Source organism: Ailuropoda melanoleuca, chromosome 4 (assembly GCF_002007445.2).
Source record: "Ailuropoda melanoleuca isolate Jingjing chromosome 4, ASM200744v2, whole genome shotgun sequence".
Taxonomy (NCBI): Eukaryota; Metazoa; Chordata; class Mammalia; order Carnivora; family Ursidae; genus Ailuropoda; species Ailuropoda melanoleuca.
The window spans coordinates 124,626,906-124,642,123 of NC_048221.1; the positions used below are offsets into that span (position 1 = coordinate 124,626,906).

The 15,218-nt window shown below is 44.8% G+C and overlaps 1 protein-coding gene and 1 pseudogene across 1 annotated transcript in view; one reads left to right on the forward strand and one right to left on the reverse strand.

Annotated features, from left to right (window-relative positions):
• Positions 1–1,436: 1,436 nt before the first annotated feature.
• Positions 1,437–1,905, reverse strand: LOC109490998 (annotated as a pseudogene).
• An 803-nt stretch (positions 1,906–2,708) lies between these two features.
• DTNB (dystrobrevin beta) overlaps positions 2,709–15,218 on the forward strand; it is a 251,360-nt gene continuing 238,850 nt past the window's right edge. Inside the window, exon 1 of the mRNA XM_034659796.1 lies at positions 2,709–2,727. The gene's annotated coding sequence lies outside the window, so the exon portion shown is untranslated. The remainder of the gene's footprint in view (positions 2,728–15,218) is intronic.

A 15,218-nucleotide genomic window follows, 5' to 3' on the forward strand; every position in this document is an offset into this window, starting at 1 on the left:
GGCAGCCTGTTGGGGGGCTATGGGGCGGGGACCTTATGAGTCCTGCCGCTGCTAGGCACCGCCTTCTATCTCTCTGAGGGCTTAATAAAGAGTCACAGCCTCAAACTTAATTTGATCTTTACCCTGAAGCCATGTCTTACTTGCAGACTCTTGTGGGTTGGAGAGACTAGAAATACAAAACACTTTATTTTGTTTTGGTTTTTTATTTATTATTATTATTATTTTAGAGAGAGAGAGCACGCAAGTGCAAGCAGGGGGAGGGGCAGAGGGAGAAGGAAGAGAGTGAATCCCAAGCTGACTCCCCGCTGAGCGAGGAGTCCCTGACGCAGGTTTCCATCTCACGACCCTGAGATCATGACCTGAGCTGAAATCAAGAGTCGGATGCTTAATCAACTGAGCCAGCGCCCCCCCCCCACACCACCCCCGTCCCATCCCATCTTCTTTCTAAATTCTTATGGGACATGGAACAGTTCCTCCTTCCTGTCCCTTACAGTGATAGCTGCTAAAAAAGACAATTTACACTTTTAACGTTCTGCCTGGAAATTCCCTGCTCCAGATTCCTAAGCTTATCAGGTAAGTTTTCTGCCTTCTGAATTCCTGCTGGGGACAGTTTCGCGGGACTGCTGTCACTGCTGTTTCACTGCTAGAATACGCAGGTGGCTGCCCTTCCCTTCGATTTCCCCCTGAAACCTCCAGCCGGCACTCCCAGCCTCCTTTGCCACGCAATCCAAAGCCAATACTACATGTTCTGTGTTTTTATTATGGCGCTACCTTATTTCTGTATACCATCTATTGGTGTGAACAGATCACTCTACACTTTGAGTCTTAAAACAATGCTATTGTTTCTCTCATTTTTGTAGGTCAGCTGGGAAGCTCCTCTGCTGGTGTTACTGGGGTGCACTCAGATCGCTGCATTTGAACTGCAAGGTCCACAGGACTGGAATGTGGAGGATGGCCCTGCTCTGTGTCTGGCAGTGGGTGCTAAGCGATAGTGAGCCTGTCTCTGTTCTCCTCCGCTTGGCCTCTTCATTAGGCTACACTGGCTTCCTTACGTGGCGGTCACAGGGCCATGCTCCAGGAGAGCAAGTCCCACCGGGCAAGTACTTCTCAAACCTCTGCTTGTGTCTGTGCGCCATTGAACGATGCAAGTCACGAGGCCAAGTCCGAGTGGACGGGGTAGGGACACACAAGGGCATGCGTATCAGGAGGCCTGACTCAAGGGGGACCGTGACTGTTACAGTCTACCACACCATGCCTCTAGACTCCATGCGTCTTCTCCTTTGGGCTCCCTTAGTGCGCTGAACCTCTATTAAAATGCACTTAACATAGTTTCTCTTTAAAATCGTCATTTCTGTATAACTCGTTTGCCATCAGTAAGCTGCTTTTTTTTCTTTTCTTGACTGGGAAAATAACTTTTTTCTTTGGGGGTATGGGCAGATGTCTAGTCTCAGAACTTCTGGCTTCTTATTGCCAGTGGCCTTGGTGATCTTGAGCATACCGAAGCCTACCGTCTTGCTCCAGGGCTGGCACTCGCCCATGGTGACAATGCTGCCAATATGGATGTCCTTGGGGGGGGTGGGGGGCAGGTGCATGGGTATGTTCTTCTGGTGTTTCTCCGAGTAGTTGGAGGTAGCCTCGGCGGGTGAAGAGGGTCCTTTGCATCTTCATCTTGGTCACCACACTGGATGGAATCTGCCTTCAAATGGAGACACTACCAGTAAAGGGGCATTTCTTGTCAGTACAGGTGTCTTCAGTGGCCTCCGTGGGCATCTCGAAGGCCAGACTGATGTTACTTTAGCATCATAGGAACTTCTCCTTGCCCGTTTCTCCAAACAGGCCCCTCTTCTTATTTTGAAAGCTGGTCAGCTGTTTCTGGTAGGCATGCTCAGTCTGAACGTCCGCCATCTTCCATAAGCTTCTTTAAGCAGAAATTTCCAGGTCTGTTTTTTATCCCACCTGCTATTTCATAGCCTAGCACACAGTAAGTGCTCATTAAATATTAGTTGTTGGTGAGAAGGTCCTAGAAACACAGCACAGGGCGTGGTGGTTTGTGGAGGGTTGGCATGGAGTTCCTCCCTGATGTTTCTCACTAAACACCCAAGTGCCGCACAGGTTCTCAATCTCCTCAGGCCCATGACTTTTCCAGAGTTCTGGGGACCATGAAAGGGTGCCGACTGGTGGGAATGTGGTTTGAGCTGTTAGTCTACCTACAGAACAGTCTTTTCCGTCATAATCACACTTAACGCCCGCGTCCCAGCCAGGTGCAGACCCTTTGAGGCCCAGCCCAAGCCCAGGGCCTCGCTCTCACCTCTTACGGCCACAGCTCTCATCACGTGCTCCGACCATGAGTCCTGGGTTTTGAGGAACTTGAAATCTACTTGAGGAAGCAGAGTGGGCACATACAAAACAACCCAAACTACTTACTGGTCAACATGTCAACAAAGGCAGAAATCAGTATACCATCACTGGGCCTGGCGGTGCACGGGACACAACCCAGAAGTGGTCAGAATGCAGCGAGGTTAATGCTAATAAGCTGTCTCTTTGGAGAAGGCAAAGTTTGAGTTGGATCTAGAAACAGGATATGGATGGATTGGCATGGACAATAGAGGGTGATCTGGTACTATGTCGGTGAAGGGGTGGAGTCCGATGAATGAGGTAGGAAATTCACACTCGACGTGTGCCAGAGAGTAAGCAGATCGGAGGCGGGCAACAAAAAAGCTTGGGGAGGTAAGTGGAGTGACAGATATGCCTTTAAAAGCCTCAGCAAATCAGACTATACCCAGTGGGTCATCTGGGTACCTGAGATTGCCTCTGTGGGTGAAGTTTGTTTCTGGAGTTTTCCTCACCCTACAGTGGTTTTGCATTTCGGGGCAATTAAAGAAGGGAGGAACAGAGGGGGTGGGAAGCTGCCCCACCCCAAGGGGGAGCCCGGAGCTCTGGGGAGCCTCACTGGGCCATTCCCGGCATGGAGGGTGGGACTTGGCTTTCCCTATGTTCCACACGGTTTGCTGGAGCTGTCGCCACTTGTCCAATTCCAATGGGTGACTTTTTCCTTTCTGCAATTTGGGCTCTTTGCTCCTGTATCTTTGCAAAAGATAAGAGAAAAAGGAGAAAGTTTTCTAGGCACACCGTGGTTCTAACCCATACTGGAAGCACCCTTAATAGGACATGAAATGAAGCCACAGAGGCCCCTGGGGAGGCCCAGAGACATGCTCCACAGTGGTGACCCAAGCCCTAGAAGGATTCGGGGTGGGGAACAAGAGGAGGGGGAGGGCTGCCACGGGCTGAGCTCGGAAATGCTGAGATGAGGAACACAAATGTGCTGAGGCATGGAGCAGGAGAGGCCAACCGCAAGTCAAGGAGACAGTGAATGTTGAGAAGCGAGAAAAGCCAGAACAGCTCAGCACTGGTGACAAGGAAGCACTTCTTTGTTCTGGGGCTTGCGTGTCTCATGCATCCTTTCTAGTTCTAGAAAGGGGCCCAGAAGAGGAGTGGGCATGCATAATTCTCTTCTCTTTCTTTGCTCACATGGTAACAGGGACCCGAAAAACATATATTCCCATGTCCAAGGCTGTTTGGTGGCGTTCTGGAATAAAAAGCAGCTCAGCACCCCTGCCCCAGTCACCCATGCGGGAACAGCCAGGGGTGCACTCAGGCCCGCGTGGGCACGAGCGAGGGGGCAGAGCTGCCTTCCTCCTTCCACTGAGCTGGTCCACCAATGCCCTTTGCCCTCTTCTTACAATCAGAACCTCTTCAAATCATTAACTTTAACAAATGGAGAAGCTCAGTGGTTCTCCACGGTGGCTACACATTACATCACTTGCAGGCACTTAAAAAAAATTCAGTTCATCTAGGGTGGGCCTGAGACGGAGGGATTTTTTTAAATTAATCACTTCATCAATTAATTAATTTTAATTTTTAATTCAATTAATTAACATATAGCGTATTATTTGTTTCAGGTGTACAGGTCTGTTATTCATCAGTCTTATATAATACCCAGTGCTCAGTACAACACATAGATGGAGGGATTGTTTGAAAAGCATACCAGGTGATTGGTGTGCAGCCAGGTTGAGAACAGCTGGATTTACTAATCTTGAGCCACTTTAGAAAGTTTAGTCAACATAGAATTTGTTGATCTTTTGAGGTGTCTGAAAACACCACATAAATAATTAGCCTTTGGTAAACCAGCAAAACCTAGGAGATATCTTACCTTGGATGCTGTGGCCTCTGGGTTGCCTTCCTGGGGGAATTCTTTTTTTTTTTCTTCTCTTTTTAAAATAGATTTTATTTAGGGGCGCCTGGGTGGCACAGCGGTTAAGCGTCTGCCTTCGGCTCAGGGCGTGATCCCGGCCTTATGGGATCGAGCCCCACATCAGGCTCCTCCACTATGAACCTGCTTCTTCCTCTCCCACTCCCCCTGCTTGTGTTCCCTCTCTCGCTGGCTGTCTCTATCTCTGTCAAATAAATAAAATCTTTAAAAAATATATATTTTATTTAATTAGGAGAGAGAGGGAAGGAGAGAGCATGGGGAGGTGTGGAGGGAGAGGGACAAGCAGACTCTGTGCTGAGTGTAGAGCCCAATGTGGGGCTTGATCTCAGGACCCTCAGACCATGACCTGAGCCGAAGCCAAGAGTCGGATGCTTAACCGACAGATCCACCTAGGCGCCCCTCCTGGGGGTACTCGTGAGGATTTTAGTGTACCATTTATTTATTTATTTATTTATTTTTTATTTTTAAGATTTTATTTATTTATTTGACAGAGAGAGAGACAGCCAGTGACAGAGGGAACACAAACAGGGCAAGTGGGAGAGGAAGAAGCAGGCTCCTAGTGGAGCCTGATGCGGGGCTCAATCCCAGGGACCTGGGATCACGCCCTGAGCCGAAGGCAGACGCTTAATGACTAAGCCACCCAGGCACCCCTTTAGTGTACCATTTAGCCTCTGGCCTCCTGAGCTTTCCACAGTATGGCAGAATGGGAGCTCGTCCGGGGACCCTCAGCACATGGAAAATACCCTAGTGGCTCAGTGTAGCTGTCTGTCCGGTCCAGCACAATCTTCAGCATGACACCCAAGGACAGTTTTGTTCAAGAGCACAACTGCTGGACATAATGTACATCTCAGAAAGTTTCATTTGTAAGGTTTTCCATGCCATTTGTCACAGACTCTCAGACCTCACAAGACATTGTGGAGGGTGAGAATACCCCTGTCTCGGTACTGCCTCTCTTCCTGGCGGTCCCGTCTCCATCCAACCTCCCAGTCGGTCTCCTGGGCCGTCTTCATTTCACGTTTGGACAAGACTGAGAACCAATGATTCAGCCTCTGTGGGGGGCGGCGTGGGGGAGGAGGGGGGAAGGATTTCCACATTGCTACCCACCGTGCAAAATAGCAGTTCCTATTTACCTCTTCCAAATTTGCCTCTTTCGGCCACCGTCAGCCACCCCTGACTGCTGGTACAGAAGATTCGGTGACTGCAGCTTTCCGACTCGGCACACCTTCGGCATATCACATTTAAGCCCTGGTCTCCCTCCGAAGGCTGGTGTTTGGTTTTTGTTTGTCCTCATATAAAGAACACTCTTTCTGCTTGTCATTTTAATTACTCTCTATTGAACCCTTTCTAGTCCTGTTACATCCTCTGGAAGTGCCCGAGAACAGCATGGCACACATTATGGTGTCAGTGTACGATAATTTGATACAAGGATGGGATTGTGATATTTTGTTTCCAGTATTCTTATCTGCATGTTATCAGGGATTTGGGGGGCAGGGCAGGGCAGGGCAGTGGATTCATAACTCCAAGAAATGGTTGTCAGGTTCATTAACTTATTTTCCTCGAGCTGTTATTACCTTCTTGTTGCCCACACGGATGCTGGGCGGGCAGGTGTCTGCCCTCCCACGCAGCTCGCTAACCTCCTTATGCAGCTTTATTTCCACCACTGTCAGCTCACTACCTGGCCAAACTTGGCGTCACAAACGACCTTGACGATTCCACTGCGTACTGCTTCCTCGGATCATTTATAACCACGGAAATTAAGACTTGGATGTTCAGACTACAGAATGCAAATGGGACAGGTGCTAATATAGATTTTGAAAACTACTTTTTCCTGTTTTCAAAAAAGGGCATATTCACTTAAGACCGTTAGAAAATGTAAATAAATACAAAGACAATTAAAAATGCTCCTAAACTTACCCCCCCCCCCGAGATAATCTCTGTTAGTATTTTGGTTTCTGTTCTTCCGGTCTTTTCTTCAGGAAGCACAACACACATACACACATCCCTATAAAACTCTTTCCCTCTGTCTTTTTTTTAACACAAACACCAAGAAGCAAAACATTATGAATAATTGGCAATAATTGTCATTCACCTAAGTACTCTCCCAGTTTTCCTCCCACGGGGTAACTATTTTCTCCGAGTCTGGGTTTATTATTCCCTTGCTTTATAAAAGTGATTATATAAATTGTTTGGGTTTACTTGATTTTAAGCTTTATAAAAATGGTATCATGCTCTAATCATATGTCCCTTGCTTTTTTCACTCAAAAAACACATTGGTTCACTTTATCCACGCTGTGCTGTGTAGATGGAGTTCTTTCGTTGTGACTGCTATTCAGCATTTCCGTTGTAGAGACGCACACGGTTCATTCTTCTCTTCTGGTCACTTGGATTGCTCTCAGTATTTTGTCATTGTAAGCATAGGCTGTACATGCCCTTGGGTACATGTGTCGAGAGGTGAAATCTTTGGCTATGTATGTTTCCACCTGATCAGCCTCCTGCCTGACATTTGGAATCATCAGACTTTAAAACCTTTGCCTCTCTAGTAGGTTTATAACGTTGTAGCATTAATTTGCATTTTCCTGAATACTAATGAACGTGAGGATATTTTCATGCATTTACTTGCCATATGTGTTTACCCTCCTATAAAATGTCTGCTTATATTTTTGAACCTTCTAGTTGTTTGTCTTTCACAAATAGTCTTAAGCAAAATTTGAATTGTACTACACACACCATTTTATACTTTTCCATGATGTGAAAGAGCTTTTTACACTGTCATTTTTGTGGCGGTGACATCTCCTATCTCATGGATATTTTGTAATTTAGTCAAAGTTTTATACTTGGTTTTTTTTTTCAATTTTAGTTTTTAGAAGTAACTCTGGTAAGATATCCTAATGCATAAATTTAATTACACATCACTAAATGTTTTTGTTGAAGAAGCTGCAAGAATTTGGATTTCTGGGTCAAAGGATATCAACATTAAAAAAATTGATATATATTTCCATATCACCTTTCAGAAAGGTTCCTATAATTTATATTCTTCAAAAAACTCTTTAACATTGGATATTAAATATCAAATATTTTGCTAACTTAATTTGTAAATATTAGCAATAAAGATAATATTTTAAAATTTTTATTGGCCCCTGGGTTTCGTCTTTTCCTGGTATTCCCTTTTCCCCAGCTTATAGTTTGTATTCAACTGCAGGTGTATCTAAGTACCATATACAAAAATTCTTGGTTTACTTCTTTCTCCTTCTCCATGTGGTTATGTCATTCATTTGACACACAATTGGGTTTGTTTCTGTTTGCATCTAGTTACAGGTTTTTAATTTTTTCTTATGCTTGTTGATTTAATTTTATTATAATTGTTATTATTTTAAAGTTATATTTAGGTAATCTGTACAGTCCACATGGAGCTCGAACTCATGACCCCGAGATCAAGAGTCACATGTTCCTCTGACTGAGGCTGCCAGGTGCTCCTTAATTTTATTTTTGAATGTCTATAACATTAACATGTTTCCCAAAGCCAAGGCCACCCCAAAAGATATTCTTAAAATTGTCTCTCACTCTCTTTTCCTTTCTACCTCTTCCCTCACCCAATTCCTTACAGTCAACCGATTTCATTGTTTTCTGGTTTATTGTTCTTCTGATGACCTTTTACTAAAAGAAGCAAATCCATTTAATTTTCTTATTTCTTGTCTTTATTATACAAAGGTAACATACTATACGTTTGCTTTTGTACTTTGCTCTTAAAACTTAATAATATATACTAGAAATTACTATGAATCAATCCATAAAGATATTCCTTATTCCTTTTTATTGCTTCCTAGGAGCCAATTGTAAGTTTATTCAACCAGTCTTCTCTGGGCATTTAGGTAGTTTCTGATATTCTGCAAATACAAATAATGGTACAATGAAGAAGCGTGCATATGTGGGTGTACATGGTATTTCTGGACATATCTTTAGGGTAAGTTCCTAGAAGTTGGAGTGCTAGGTTGAAAGGTAAATGCACAGGGGCACCTGGGTGGTGCAGTCGGGTAAGCATCTCACTCTTAGTTTTGGCTCGGGTTGTGATCTCAGAGTTGTGATCTCAGGGTCATGAGATTGAGCCCCACGTCCGGCCCTAGCATCTGGCCCCATACTCAGCATGGAGTCTATTTAAGACACTCTCTCCCTCTCCCTCTGCCCCTCCCTCCTTCTCCCCACTGTTCTCTCTCTCTCTCATAAATAATCTTGGGGGGAAAAAAAAGAAAGATAAATGCACAGACCATTCGTTAGATATTGGCAAGTGTTCCTCCAGAAGGTTCATACTATTTCCCTGTTTCCGTTCCCTCTAGTAATATTTGTCTCCCCATAACCTCACCAACAAAGTGAGGCTGTGTATGGCTGGACAGTCAACCCAACACCATAATAAAAAGTCCTTTGTCTCAGCCGTTGACTGCTTCTCATATACTAGAATTCATACGTAGTTGGACTGACTGCCGTACCTTCTACCTCATGTGCCCGAACCACATTGTTTTCAGTCAAGAGACTCCAGAGTAAGTTTTGATATTTAGAGCTAGTCTTCTCTCATATCTCTTTTCAGTGTTCCACTAGCTGTTCCTGAGTGTTTATTTTTTCCACAAGCACTTTAGTATCAGAAAAGAAGAAAAAAACTTGTTTCTATTTTGGGAGAATCATATTAAATTTATAAATTAACATAAGGAAAACTGTCATCTTAACGATGTTGAGCTATTTTAACCAAAACCAAGGGATGTCTCCTTCGAATATACTTTTGTGCCTTTCAGGATTGTTTTATAGTTTTCTTTTTTCGAAGAACCAGATTTATTGAGACATAATTCAAATACCTTTCAATTCATCCATTTAAAGCATACATTCAGCGGTTTTAGTAGAATCACAGACTTGTGTACCCATCATCACGATCATTTTAGAACATTTTCATCAACTCAGAAAGTAAATCATACCTGTTAGCAGTTCTTTCCCAAACCCTCCAACCCCTCCAGCCAGGTACCAACCACCAACCTACTTTCTGTCTCTGTTGATTTGTCTATTCTGTGTATCCCATATAAATAGAATCATATAATATTTGGTCCTCTGTGACTAGCTTCTTTCACTTGGCATGTTTTCAAGGTTCTTCCCTGTTATAGCGTGGGCTCCATTCTGTTTTTTGTTTTTTAAGAGAAAGAGAGTGTGCACGTGTGTGCGGGGTGGGGTGGGTGGGAGAGGGAGAGAGAGAGAGAACCCTAAGCAGACTCCTTGCCTAGCACAGAACCCAAGGTGGGGCTCGATCTCACAAGCCTGAGATCATGACCTGAGCAGAAATCAAGAGCTGGATGCTTAACTGACTGAGCCACCCAGGCGCCCCTGCTCCCTTTTTTTTTATTGCTAAAGGCTATTCTATCGTACGGATGGATGCACCCCATTTTGTTTATCCATTCATCAGGTGATGGAGTTTGGGGTCGTTTTCGCTTTTTGGCTATTATGAAGAAGACTGTGAACATTTGTGTATAGGTTGTTGTGTGGGCATACGTTTTCAAGTCTCTTGGGGTATATACCTAGAAATAGAATTGCTAGGACATATGATAACGTTATGTTTAACACTCCGAGGGCTGCCAAGCTGTTTTCTGAAACAGTTGCACCTTTTTACATTCCCGCCAGCTATGTATCAAAGGTTCCGCTTTCTTCACATCCTCACCAACACTTGCTAGTGTCTGATTTTGAGGGGAGCCATTCGAGTGGGGGTGAAGTGGTATCTCATGGTTTTGATTTACATTCCACTAAGAGCTAATTATGTCGAGCATCTTTACACGTGCTTATCGGCCAGATATATATATATCTTCTTGGAAGAAATCTGTTCAAATCCTTTTCCTATTTTTCAACTGAGTTATCTGTGTTGGAATTGTGTTGTTCATATATTCCCAATAGAAGTCCCTTAGCATCTATATTATTTGGAAATATTTACTCCCATCCTGTAGGCTGTCTTTGCATTTTTTTTATGGTGTCCTTTGATGCACAAAGGATAAAGGATAAATTTGATAAAGTCAAATTTATCCACTCTTTCTTTTGTCCTTTGTGCTTGCAGAGTGTATCTAAGGAGGCTTTGCCAAGGTAACAGAGATTGACACCTATGTTTTCTTCTAAGAGTTTTATAGTTTTAGCCTTTATACTTAGGTTGTGGAAGTCCTAATTGGTACTGAATGTGACTATATTTGAAGCTAGGGTCTTGAAAGAGATAATTCAATTAAAGTGAGGTCATTAGGGGGCGCCTGGCTGGCTCAGTTGGAGGAACATGTGACTCTTGATCTTGGGGTCGTGAGTTCGAGTCCCACATTGGGTGTAGAGGTTACTAATAAGTAAGTAAGTAAATAATAAAAAAAAATGAGGTCATTAGGGTGGGCCCTACTTCACTATGACTGGTCTCCTCAGGACAGACGCTCAGAGTCTACAGTGAAGACCATGTGAAGACGCAGGGAGGAGAGGGCTATCTACAAGCCAAGGAGAGAGCCCTCAGAAGAAACCAATCCTTCTGGCACTTTCATATTGGATTTTCAGCTTCCAGAACTGTGAGGAGATAAATTTCTATTCTTTAGGTCAGTCTGTGGTATGTGGTACTTTGTTATGGTAGGTCTAGCAGACTAATAGAAAACCCTATTTGGTCACGGTATGTTATTTTCTTAAATCATATGGGTCTTGTGCTGTTTTGGGAGAAAGAACTTTCTCTATTTCTTTTCCTCCAGTATAGGAGTGACAAACTGTAACCCATAGGTCAAATCAAGTTAGCTGCCCATTTTTTAAAAAAGATTTTATTTATTTATTTTAGAGAGAGAGAGAGGCAAGGGTGAGGGAGAGAAGCAGACTCCCTGCTCAGCAGGGAGCCCGATGTGGGGCTTGATCTCACCACCCTGAGATTATGACCTGAGCCAAAACCAAGAGTCAGACGCTTAACCAGTTGAGCCACCCTGGTGCCCCTGGCTGCCTATTTTTGTAAATTTATTTGTAAAAGTTTATTTGGAACATAGCGACACTCACTTTTTTGTATGTATCTACGGAGGCTTTTGTGTTTCAAAGCAGAGTTGAATATTAGACCTGCAAACTCCAAACATTCGCTATCTGGTGCTTTAGAAAAAATGTGCTGTCCCTGCTTTAGTAAATACTTAGGATGGGCTTATGTGCATATTATTTTTTGAGTTCTTGCATTTTCAAAAGAGGGTTGTTTGTTTGTTTTTTTTTTCTGTAGAGTTCAATGCTTGAAAAACAGCATGGATGGGTGCATACAAAATCTCTAGGCTTGCATTTTCTTTGCTTGCCTTTTTAGAAAATGCTGCATCACTATTGCCTTGCTTTGCTCTTGAGAAGTCTGATGCCAGATGTTTTGGTTACCAGATCCCATAACAAACTATCCACCTTGAAAAGTAATGGGTTAAGGTGAGAACTATTTAGATTATAATTTCACAATCCTTGGGGTCAGGAATTTGGGTGGGGTTTGGCTGGATTATTCTTCTGTCCCACATCGCTCCAACTGGGGTACTCAGTGGGACCCAGCTGATGGCTGAACTGTTATATAGAGCCTGCATGATGACTTCACTCACATTGGCTAGGGCCAGCTTGCCTCTCTCCCTCTCTGTGTCATCTTGGAGCCTCTCCGCGGGAGTTAGATTTTTTAAAAAAAGATGTATTTATTTTATTTTAGAGAGAGAGAGGGCACATGAGTGGGAGGTACAAAAGGAGGGAGAGAGAGAATCTCAAGCAGATTCCATGCTGAGTGCCGAGCCGGGTGCGGGGCTCCAGCCCTGGACCCTGAGATCATGACCTGAGCCAAAACCAAGTCGGACGCTTAACCGACTGTGTCACCCAGGCGCCCATGGGAGTTAGATATTTCATATTGTGGTTCAGGGCTTCAAGAGCAAGTGTTCTCAAAGACCCAGGTGAATTCTTCAAGACTTCTTATGGCCTAGGCTTGGAAGTCCCGTATACATCACACATTCTATTGGTCAAGCAATTCACTTGGGCCAGCCTGGAGCAAAAGAAGGGACAAAGAACTTGCAGATGTCTTTAATGTATTGCAGCCTTATGCTCTTACGCTTTTAAGTAGTTTGAACTTTCTACACCAAGGCTTTGAAGATTCTTTTTTTTTGTCTAATAGTTTTAAGAGGCTGTGGCTCTTAGAATTGCTGGTTTGGTGATAATCTCCCCAAGTACACAGGGGCTCTTTCATTATGGAGGTTTACATTTTCTTATTTCCAGAAAGTTTCATTATATGGGGAATTTCAGCTACACCCATGTTGGACATTCTTTGCTTGTACTCAAATGACATTCCAAACTGAGAGAGAAATAAGCACAAAGGTATTGAGGCAAGGGAAAGTAGGAACATTCCAGGAGTTTGGATGGGATGTGTGTAGGAAGTGACAAAAGAGGAAGTGGGAAGATAGACAAGGCCTAGACAAATGGAAGGTCTTGTGTGCTATGCTGAGCAGCGACATATACAGGTAGCACATTCTAGAAAGTTCTTCCTGACATGCAGTTTGGAATATGGAATGGAAGGAACGAGACCACAGGAGAGGGACAAGATCAAAGGCTATTGCGTTAATCTAGGTGAGGGACAGATTGTCGAGTTCTTTATGAGGAGAATCAACAGCATTGTTGAGTGTGGTGGGGATGGGAAGGAAGGAATCAAGGATGACACCCAGGTTTCTGAACTGGGCAGTTGAGTGGACAGTGACACTAAAGAGGTTTAGACACATAGAGCTTGGGGTGTCTGTAGGACATCTAGGTAGAGAAGTCCAGCAGGCTTTTGGTCTGTGGAGCTCAGATGAGTGGTCGGAGCCAGAAAAAACACTTGGGAGTTGCTGGTATATGTGGCCGACGAAGACAGAGCAGATGGGAAGCCTCCGGGAGTTTGTGTGGGGTGAAATGAAAGCTGAGAACAGAACCCGGGAGACTCAGGAGTGGCCAGAGGGGTGAGGAGGTGAGTCCTGTCGTGAAGGCCAAGGGAATTTCAAAAAGAGTGGGGTGCTTTGTGTTGTCAAATGCCACCGAGAGCTCAGTAATATGAGGACTCAAGAACAGCCTGTCGCATTTAGGATGAAGCAAGCCCTTCATGACTGAGCGGTGCAGTGATGTGGTGGGGACAGAAGTCACATAGCCGTGGGTTGACGAGGGAGAAGCTGCTGATTGTCAGAGATGAGTGCGAACTACTTTCAGGACGTTTGTGAAGGAAAATACAGAAAGGAAGCAAGCAGTACCTAGAACACAATGCACAGGGACAGAAGGGTTTCTCTTGAGGACAGGAAAAGCTCGAATGTAGCAGATGGTGAAGGAAAAGGTAAGAGTGGTTGATCATTTTGAGAATGAGAGCTGGGGCACGATCGAAATATGTTTGAAAGGAGTTTTCTGAGGATGTGGGGGGTGATGAGGTACAGAATGTCAAAGGAGAGATGCTAATACAAGCATACTTAAAGTAGTTAATTCCCAGAATCGTTTATTATAGTGTAGCTCACATACTGAAATCACCTTGGTTTCAATCGATAGGGCTAACAAAGCAGGCAATATCGACATATTTATTTTACATCATTTACACATCTTTTCTCCAAAGGGTAGGATCAATGTTTCACCCTTTCAAAGCCTCCCGCATAGTTGGTGCTCAGTAAGTGGTAAATCAATAAACAAGATGTCTCTTGCCTGTATTCCAAGTATCTTAGCATATTCAGAACACAGTCAAGACCTTGCGTACTTGTGGAAAAGTCTTCTAAGCATGCAAAAGAGTCCCAAAATTCATGTGTGAAAGGTGATGTCCTTTTTTTGAGGAACTTGTTTACCCTCACTTAACAAAGTTGATTACCAGCATTTCCTTCACCATAGGAGTTTAAAAATAGGAAAATGAGAGGAGGAGGAAGAGGATGTTCCAAAGCAGGCAGGCAGACAGCAGCAGGAGGTGGCGCGATCTGCCTTACCATAAGGTGCCAAAAAGCAGTGAAAACCAGACGCAAAGCATACTGGCTTGGGGGCTCTTTACTTAGGGACTTCCGTCCCGCGCTCGCATAGCAATTGTCCTTAAAGAACGGCTGATTCCTGAGCCTTAAGGAATGGTGAGAAAAATGATTCTTTGAACCGTCAAAAAAAACCTTAGCTGTTCCTAATTTCGAATCATCTCCTATGTTTCACACAGTTTGGAAAGGATTCCATCAAAAATGTATAATATTAAAACAAAAAAGTTGATGCTGAGATGGTAAACCTGGGTCCCCTCAGTTCCCTTGCCCAAGCTGTTCACCTAGCCTTGGAGGCACTCCTTTTTTTGTCCTAGGACGTCTTCTTCTTCCTTCCAGGCGGAACGCAAATGCCACCTCTTCCAGGAACCCCTCCACATGGTCCAGGAGAAAGTAATCTCTTCCTCCTCTGCCCTCCCATAGCATCTCCTTGTGGCTTGGCTTTGCATGGGTCACCAGACCGGGTTGTTTACACGGCTGCTTTTGCACTAAATTATGCGCACCTCGAGACCAGGGGCCGTGACCGTGACGGTGTACCTACACAGCACCTGGTACAGCGCTAGGCGCGCAGTCGGTGCTCAGTAAAAGCTCGCTGAGTTGAATTAATTTGGAAAAATCACTCAGGGCAGGATCTCTTGCTCGAGGCGCCGATGAATGATTCATGGAGTGGTTCTTTGCATTCTTTACCTTACAGTCACGGCGCGCCGAGCATCCAGCTGCCCGGCACATACCTGTGGAATTGAAACGCACCTCCGCCGCCCGCCGCCAGCGTGCCGGACTAGCCCGAAGGGGGCAGGTTTCCCCGGCGCGTCCACAAGCGGGNCCGAAGGGGGCAGGTTTCCCCGGCGCGTCCACAAGCGGGCGGGGGAGCTGGGGGGGCCGGGGCCCGCTCGGCCGCAGGGGGCGGGGTTCGGAGGGAACTCGGCCCGCTTGCCCGCCCCCTCCTCCGCGAGGCGGAAGCCCCGCCCCCG